The sequence below is a fragment of the Lemur catta genome, chromosome 9 (genome assembly GCF_020740605.2).
Source record: "Lemur catta isolate mLemCat1 chromosome 9, mLemCat1.pri, whole genome shotgun sequence".
Classification (NCBI taxonomy): Eukaryota; Metazoa; Chordata; class Mammalia; order Primates; family Lemuridae; genus Lemur; species Lemur catta.
In genome coordinates, this window is record NC_059136.1 from 95,460,780 (window position 1) to 95,470,481 (window position 9,702).

The following is a 9,702-nucleotide window of genomic DNA, read 5'->3' on the forward strand; positions in this document are numbered from 1 at the left end:
ATGGAAAGGAAAGTCTATGCCTCACTCAAGCTGCTATACTTCATTCTTCTTGGAAAAAAGAAGGTGATGACTGATTTATCCAGACTGGTTAAGACATCTGGTCTATTTTATATCCTTCCCACAATCAAGGGTCACGGTTTTATGGCAAAAAAATAAATTAGAGATGATGACACATTGAGCATTGTAATAGACGACACAATAGAAGGAGAGGACTTCTAAAAATCTCTATTTATAGTCAAGATGCTATTATTAGCAGGATTTTTTTATGCCAAGATTATAAAAAGTGACTGTGTACATCCCAAAGACTCAGTTGTTCAAGTAACAAGTAACTAACATTCCAATTTGATTCTTAAATATGTTATCAGACACTTACAGAAATAAGTCTTTGGAGAATTGGTTATTGTGAAGATGAAAACAATGCCTCCAACCCTTTGGAATTCTGACACCCCCAGCCCAACAGGGCATGACCGGCCAGGCGAGCTGAGGAATGGTGCCCGGTCAGCAGAGCGTGCTGGTCCGTCTCTTGCACGGAGTAGACACCAAGTACATAAAAGTAAATGAAGACAGGGGACAAGTGTCTTTCTTCTGTGTCTACTGATGATAATGAAGAGGAAAAGCATTTCAACAAATAATTTCTTTTTATACTTGGATAGCCTAATTTTTTAGAAGACTTTTCTGCTCTCAGTGCAAAAAGAACTACATAATTCAAAGAAGGTTCCAGCCAAAAGGGTCTTCAGAGGTTACCTAATCCAGTGCCAGAACTTTACAGAGAGCACCTCGATATCCCGATAATTAAATGACTTGCCTAGGGCCACACAGCTAATATGTGGCCAAACTTGCATTATTTCTAATTTCAGAGGTCGGTGGCTTTAATTAAATTGTTGACAAAGTCACTTTCTCTAAATAATTGTTTATTGATCCATGAGAATAACTGAATTTCTGTGACTCGGCTTTTTAGCAGATATGCAGCCAGGCCGGTCTAACGGTCAGGCGGAAACACCCTGTGAAGACACTGTTCCAAACATAGCAACAGGCCCCAGCACCCGAGCAGACAGCCTGTTAATCTGTAACCATGGTTTTCCTCTGTCTTCTAGTTCTTGCTCCCAAAGGGCAACAACTAAATCTGTACCTGGGAAAGTAACATAACCCCTTTGTTGTACAAATGGTGGGTAAGTAGCATCGTCTTTCAACAGCGAGAATGATGTCAGTATTGTGAACTTAGTCATGGTTAGGGGCTGAATTGGGCCCCCCAAAGTATGTTGAAGTCCTAAGCCCCCGAGCTTGTGAATGTGAACTTATCTGGAAATAGGGTCTTTGAACATGATCAAGTTAAGATGAGGTCATAATGCAATAAGTGGGCCCTAATGCAATCACTGGTGTCTTTACAAGAAAGGGGAGTGTGGACACAGACGCAGACACACACTCCTCACCATGTGAAGCGTGGGGTTATGTTGCCACAAGCCGAGGAAACCAAGATGCCAACAAACCACCAGAAGCTGGGGGAGAGGCCTGGAGCAGATTCTCCCTCACACCCCCCAGAAGGAACCAACCCTGCTGGCACCTCGATTTTGGGCTTCTAGCTTCCAGACTGTGGGACAATAAACTTCTGTTGTCTAAACCACCCAGTTTAGAGTACTTTGGTTGTCAGTCCTGGCAAACTAATACCTTTCCCTCCTCTGAAAAGGAGGCAGTGAACGCGTTGAGCTTACCAGCCCTTCCAGCCTGGCCACGTGGAGCCGTCGGTGGTGCCGTGGAAGAGTGGACACACCTGGCCTGGAAACCCGACCATGGTAACGGAGGGGGGTGCGCATCTCTCAGACAACAAACAGATACTCATTAAGCACCTATTATGTGTCAGGCCCTGGGCTGGACGTGGGACAAGGCCATGCGCAGGAAGACACAGTCCCCACTCAGGAGCAATCCGAGTTTCCCTGGCAGGTCAGCTGTAAACAAACAATTATGACTGTGAGGCTGCTGTGGAACAGAGGCCGCCCTGGGAAACTCAGACTAGTCTGTGGGCCAGGAGGGGCTTCCATAAGCCAACAGGTTGACACAGAGACTAGGGATGGAGGTGAGGGGAGACACGGCATGGTCTGCCCTTTCCTGAGGGGAGGGACCCTCCAGATGGGCAGGAGGGGCGAGTGCATGCCCTGCAGGATGAGCTGAGGGCTCCAGTCACAGCAGAGGAGGCCACAGGGCCCTGAGGACGCAGAGCAGCAGCAGCACGTGTCTCAAAGAATCCTGAGCTTCCAGACTCACGGCATGAGTCACCTCCATACTTCAAAGATATATTTAGACTTCTGTTGGGCCTGATGGCATTCTTTCTGTTTTCTACTTAAAAATGGAGTCTAGCAGGCTGAAAACAGAAATTATGAATAAGCATGTGTTATGTAATCTAGACCCCAAAGCCAGTTTTCTCTCCAAAACTTTTTGGTGGTTAGGTTTCTGTGAGAGAGCATGTTGCATGTGTTTGCTTGTTTGTTTGAAAACATCAAAGAACAGTTTGATAAATACTCCAAACTACACAAAAGAAAAGATTCACAGAACACTAAATACTTATTAAATTGGTTTCTAGAAACTGATGATAACATCCTGCCAGGATTAATACTGAAATGCTGTCTTCCCTCTTCCCTCCCTCGTGGCCATCCAGGAATAAAGGCTTTGGGGTCGTTGGGTTTCCCACATACTAGGGGAGGTCAGCCACACTGGGTCCAAGAATAGAGACGTTGTGAGTGCACAGGTCCAGATCCGAGGGGACAGGCTCATGATGTGGCTTCCCCCTGCCCTCTGCCCCCCACCCAGGACAAGGAAGGTGGAGGAGCACCCAGACTCCAGTGCGGGGCAGGCGCTGTCTCCGTCCTCTCACTCGCCTTCTGGGTCTCAGCTGAAGACTGAGAAGGGGCCTCTCACACCAGCCCTGTGTCTGAGTCCACCTCCCTGTCTTACCGCAGCTCAGCCCTGGACGTCATGCCGTGCGTTGTTTGTGGGGATCTGGTCTACGGACCCTCTGATCTGCAGGAATGTAACCTCCGCCAGGTGGGGATCGTGTCCCTCCTGTTCACCACTGTGCTGGCTTAGCGCACTGCCTGGCAACCACCAGGCTCTCAGTAAATCTGTGGCAACGGCTTCCTGCAGTAGTTACTTGGTGTAAAAGCTTCTGTGAAAAAGTTCCAAAAGTGGAAGGCCATGAAGCACATGGTAAGCCGAGGCAGTTAATGTTTTCTCATTTTGGTGGCAGATTCGCATTAAGTAACCTCACAGGGAATAATGTATAATATTAGAAGCCACTTCGTTTATCTTACAGTGAGAATTGCAGCTGAATACTCAAGCCAATATGGGCTGTGCATTCTCTCCCTGTATGTAGATCTAAGGCAAAGCAAATTACAATCACAAAATACAGTGCACTTATATAGTGCATGAGGAATCAAAATCAAATGCAAAATGGCATCATGCTAAGGTAACCACGTGCACTCCTATCCACAATCACTGGGACCCCAACAACCCCAACAACCTTGGTGGGGAGAGCAGGGAGGCAGGCAGCTGGGCCTTGGTGCTGTGCCCTTCCCCAGGCCCTGCCTTGACCGCTTTCCCCTTCTGGTTGTTACCTTCTTCCTGTAATTACATTAATCATCCAGCCAGGACTTGCCCTGGCCTAGGAGCACACATGTGAGCATTTTGTTCTGCCTTTTTTTTTCATTATTAATAACAACTAATATTTATTGAGCATTTAGTAAATTCCAGGCACTGGCATTTTTTTTTTTTTTATTCCTCACAACAACTCAGGAAAGTAGGGATTTTTATTATTCCCATTTTAATGATGAGGAAGCTGAGGCTTAGCAAGGTTTAATAACGTATCCTCAGTCACACAAAAGCTAAGTGGTGGAGCCACTTACAATACCAGTGATTTCCAGACTGATTCGGAAACTGGAGACTCCCCAGATTTTGTCCCGTGTGTTGACTGCACAGGAACCTGGGGAGACCCTCAGGTTGTTCTCATCCATCATCAGAGCACTTAATTTTCTTCTTACGGAAGTCGGAAGCCTTTGCCTCATGCCATTCATGCTCACACCCCACTTCCTTAAGGATAAAAGAGCACAGCAGTTTTAATGTCCTTGCCCAGAGTAGGTCAGGGTCGGCCCAAGACGTGTTCCTGACCAGCATTCTATCTTCCAAGTCCCACACTTGTCACTCTCAAGGTACAGAAAATTCCTACCCAGTCTTTCACTGGGAAAGATCAACAACATACCTCAAGTACGCCATCACCAGGTCTGGCCAACTCAATTCAACAAACATATTCTGAGCAGTACAGCAGGGCTGGCTAGCAGTGTCTCAAAGTAAATTCTTCCCTTCCTTTTAACAAAAGGATTCTGACTTTTTTTTTTAAGCAGGTACATTTTCCAGTCTCTGTTGCAGCCACCATGATCATGTCACTGTTATCAATATATCAGTAGTTATGCTGGGCTGAAAGCAGTAGTGTTATGTGGTACTTTCAGGAAGACTCTTGAATAGGAGGGGTACCCTTTTTCTTCTTTATTCCTCCTTCCTGTCCTAGAATGTGGTTGAATGGCTGGAGCTCCAGCAGCCATTGTGGATCATGAGGTGACCTTGGGAATGGTAGCCAGTTAGAGCAGGATGAAAAAGTAAGAGCAGCCTGGGTCTCAGCATTATGGATTTACCATACCAGCCCTGGACCGTATATTTTAGTGAGAAAGAAATATATTTAAGTCAATTTTTTATGCTTTTGTTATTTGAAGCCAAAATTATCTGAGAAAAGCTCCTATTATGAGCTAGGCATTAAGCTGGAAATAAACCTCCCTCCATCTCCCTAAACCACACCACACACATAAACAAGAAAATAAATAGTTTGGATATTTGACAAAGCCTGATCTAATGAAGTAATCATAATCACACCAACCACAATCATTTCTTCCATAAATGTCACAGAAATGCTTCTGAGGACCACAAAATTCTGCTAAACAGTCTCAAATCCGTGTTTTATATTATTAATGTGTAATAGATTCTCTCCTACACAAAGAAAGAATGATTTTTGCCCCTGAATCTACAAAGTGAGATCCAGCTTCCCATTGCTCACTGAACTCAAAGTTTATTACACTTAAAAAATAATTACCTCAAGACCAGTAGGAGTATTTTTTCTTCTCACCTGTTAAAAAGTAAAGTTCTGGAAGTCTGCATGCCTATATTTTTACTTTATCTTTCCTCAGGAATTCTCATGATAATAAGTGAAATTCCTGTGACCTTGATAAGCTTTGAATTAGGCTGTAAAAGTAAAGCCTTTTGTAGTTTCCTGAAAGGTATTTGGATCTGAGACTGTAAAAAAAAACCTAGATACCAGAATATAATGAAAGTCCTCTACCCATTTCACCAAATGTAGGCATCGGTAAGTCTAAAGACCTTAACTGAAGGATAACCACGTGCACTCTCGGACCAAAGGACAGACTAACAAATATGTAAATAGGCACTTGAATCAAAAGAGACAAAATGGTTGCCTATATTAAAGAGTTTTTCTTTAAAAGTTTTCTTTGGAGAAACAAAAATCAAATTGCCTTTTGAGCTACAGGGACTTGAGTATTCAAATCAACTGTAAGAACTTGAGGAACACCCAGGGCTGGGGGGGGGCCCAGAACCGCAGCCCAGACTTGGGGGTGAGTTGGCAGCTCTGTGCCCCCAGCCTCACCCTGGGGCCCTTCCAACCACGGAGCTCTGAGGGGTCCCCCTCACCCGCCCTCAGCCTTCATTTCTCAGTGAGAAATGTTACACCCATACTCACCAGTTTCACATATGAACATAACTATCACAAGAAATTTGAAATCCTGAGTTTGGGTCAATTTTGTAACAGCAAAGCTGCTGAGTTTTTTAAGGCAGATTCGTTTTAAATTACTATTGACTGTCAGGGTCTCACCTTTCTCTAGACAAGTTAGGGGACCATCCGTTCATCCGACAGCCAATTTCATATACCTTCTGTAGCTATGGTACCTCATTATGATAAGTGATATTTATGTCAATGTCCCTGAAATGCCATAAAAATCTGAAATACCTTCCCAAGGAAAAACAAAATTCTTTCCTTTCCATCCTACTGTATTTCCATTCAGTATAGTTATTGTATATGTGATATCATGGTATCGATTCATATATTATCAGGCTATATAATTAATTGAAACATGATATGCACCAACCATGCATAGAAAGCAGTTTACTCATAGAATGTTCCAGCAGTGATATTTGTTACTGATCTTTCTTCTATTTGATAGTTACTAAAATTCTCCTTTGACTAATGACGTCAACCTGGAATAAAAGAATCCAATGGCAAAAGTTTGCACACTCTGCCAATTAATCACCTGAAAAACCGTAACATTTTTGTGAGCTGACCACCTGCAGTGTCCACTTTCTGTATGCTGTGACCAGGTGGGTCACGCCTGCCAAACTGCTTGGCATTATCCTGTTCTGAAGGAACCCACCAACGGTGGTGGTGCCCAGATCTGTACTGTGTTTACAAGTTTCTAAGGGTGCTGTTTCACTTTTATGTTATGTTGCTATTAAATGACTCTAAGATACTAAGTAAAGTAAATATAAACAGAAACTAAATGCCTATTGCCATGGTGTTGATGGCAAGTAATTTAAACAATCATTTTGTTTACTCAGAATCTGGATTAAAAATTTTAAATATATAAACTCTGGCTGGCCAAAAAGAATGAAAATTATTTCATGGTATATTCTTGTGAAAGTATTATTCCACTAATTTTGAATTTACAAAATGAGATAAGGGGGATTTATTAATATTAAGAAGCTCTAGCGGCCTGTGGGGCCAGACTGGCAGAGCCCCCTCCGGAGCAGCCAGGTCTCCCAGGGTGGGGGGGCTTCTCCCACCTGCGGCCCCTCGAGGAGGCTCCAGTCCAGCCCTCCCTAAGACCACTGAAGGCTTCGACACAGCCGCTAACTGTGCGGCAGGCCATGTGGGTCGTCCTGCTTGGACGACATCAGCGTGTCAGGCCTTATAGCAAATAAGATTTGTTTCTTCATTGAGTGCTCACAATGTGCTAAGTGCTGTGTGTGGTAGCCTTACACAGCCATAGCGTTATCATTCCCAATTTACAGATTTGGAAACAAACTCAGGAGGTGAAACAAGCTGCACGGGTGAACCACTTGCAGCCAGCCTTCCGGACGACTGTGCAGTGCTGCCTCCCTCAGGGAAACCTCAGGGACCAGCGACAGGCTTCTCCCTGCAAACCAATGACGCTGGGAGCCTGTCGGGAGCACAGAACAGTGAGCACAGCACTGAGCGAGTTACGGGAAGGGGCTGCTTCCCTCCTGCACCCTTCCAGCGCCTGCTCTAAGACTTCAGACCTGTCTCCACACCCGTAAATGCGATGGGTGAAGGCGGTGGATCCCTGATGCACCCCCCAGCTCGAGCATTCGAGGAGCAGGTGTGTGGACGCCTGCAAAGCAGAACAGCTAGTGACTGAACTGAATGAAAAACTTCCCCTTGACCTGGTAAGAAAAATAATCTAAACCAATAACTACCACTCAGAGGGTGTTCATTTAGAAGGTGTCACCCAGCTCCCCCATCCCCAACAATCCTGGGAGGTGGAGGCTCCGACCTTCTCACCCCGAGGACCTCTGAGGCGCGTGGTGGCAGCCAGCACCGAGGAGCAGGGCTCAAACACAGACCCACAGCCCCGACTGCACAGCCTGTGCTCCTGCCACGACGCCCTCAAGCTTCTCCTCTCAAGCACATTCTGCAGGCCGCAAATACACTTGTGGCCTGACAGTTACTAATTAAACATGAAAACTGCAATCTCAACAATATGAGAAATTAATATCATCCAGGTTAGATATTAAACTCCTCCTTCCCCCAGTTGGGGATTAGGTCCCTAAACACACCCCGCTCTGGGGCATCCTCTTCATATTCTTTTCATGTGGTTTGAGGTGGCCCTTCCCGGTGTCTGGTGGGCGTCCCACACCAGCCTGTCCCGTCACCTCCCCGCTGGGCTTCACACCTGCATCAGGCCCTGCCCTGGCATGAGCCGCAGTCCTGTCTGCCTCCGTAGGTAACAAATGCCAGTGATTACCTCGAAACCTAAGACTGGTCATATTATTCCTCTGTTTATCACCCTCCAGTGGTTCCCCAGGGCCAAGCAACATGGCCCACCAGCTCTTGAACGTGAGGACATTTGTCCAAACTCGCTCTCCAAGCTGTAATATCTTAGAAGTACCTGCAAAAATGCCTCACAGGGAAAACAGTTCTCTCACCTTCCCCATAGCAACCAAGACCAAAAGTTATTCAGCCCAGGCCTTTCCTTCTTTTCCTACCATCTTTGGCATATTTTTCACACCAGTAAGCAATCTTCCATATTTAAATAAAAGTTAAAGATAACTTCCCTTTTAAAAACCTAACTATAAAACTTAAAATTTTAGTTATTGTTCCCTACAAAAAAAGGCAAGGAGAGACAAAAAGTATTTTACCTGTAACTTCCAAAACACATGTAGAAATTCCTCAATTGCTTCCTGAGTGTCTTTAATCAAGACAGCCAGAGTCTGGAAGAATCGGAGTGAAGGGCTGAGGCCACAGTGAGTCTGTTGCAGTGTTCTGTTTGTGTGGTCAAAGGGAGCAGTGATGTGTGCATTGTCACCTGGATTACCTATAGCAACTGCAAACACTTCACGTAACTCTCAAACCACACCCGGGCAAAGAACAGAACCAGTCGGGAATTCGTGACTGTTACTATATACCAGAGGGGATCCTCTCATTCCGAGTAAGACTGCACAGACCACAGCACAAGCTAAATGGCAAACAAAATAACCTATGCTATTCTTTTTCTAATCAGGAGATCTTTTGTGGCATATAAATATTAATACAATGAGGCATACGAACATAGGAGCTCTTTACCTTATTTGCAGTTGATGTTTTCACTCTTTGTCTTGGAAAGCACGTTTTGGTTTAGCTGGACACCATGACGTGTAGGTCACATCCCCATAACGAGCAGATCGGTTCAGTCCTACAGGCCTTGTCCAATGCCTGCTCCGTTTAAAAGATGGGCCCGAAACAAAGAAAAGAAAACTTCTGACCTCTAAGAGTTCACAGGCCAGTTATCTCTTGTGCAGAGCCAACTGTCAACATGCTTGTATTCTCTCTGCTCTTCATTTGTTCTCTCAGCAACCAGTAGACGCCTACTCAGGCCAGGCCGAGCCAGGCACTGCGCAGTGCAGGCGGCCCTTGGGGGGTGATAATGTGTCAGACCACTCGCTCTCCTCATTGCCTTGATTTTGGTCACCAGGACCCCTGGGTAAAGGCCTCATATGGATTTTTGTAAACAGTTTTATTGACATATAATTTATATATAGTAAGTCCTCATTTAACAGCATCAATAGGTTTTTGGAAACTGCAACTTTAAGGGAAACGATGTATAACAAAACCAGTTTTCCCACAGGCTAATTGATATTAATATAAACAAGAGTTAAGTTCCTATGACATATTTCTAGCTACAAAGGCATCACCGAACTTCTAAATAAAGACCTAAAACACTTCTAATATTAAACATTGAAATAAATGTGAGCTCTCTAAGTATTTAAGAAAGATTAATAAAAACAAGGCAGTGATTTACCCAATTCTTGGTGAACCAGTGAGTGTTGGAGGGCGTAGCGGTGGTGGGCTACATCAAGGAATAAAGGTTTGCAAAGTGAGCA

General features: G+C 44.8%; 1 protein-coding gene across 1 annotated transcript in view; it reads right to left on the reverse strand.

The window, feature by feature from the left end:
• RP1 (RP1 axonemal microtubule associated) overlaps window positions 1-8,554 on the reverse strand; it is a 310,551-nt gene extending 301,997 nt beyond the window's left edge. Inside the window, exon 1 of the mRNA XM_045560987.1 lies at window positions 8,482-8,554. The gene's annotated coding sequence lies outside the window, so the exon portion shown is untranslated. The remainder of the gene's footprint in view (window positions 1-8,481) is intronic.
• Between the last annotated feature and the right edge of the window lie 1,148 nt (window positions 8,555-9,702).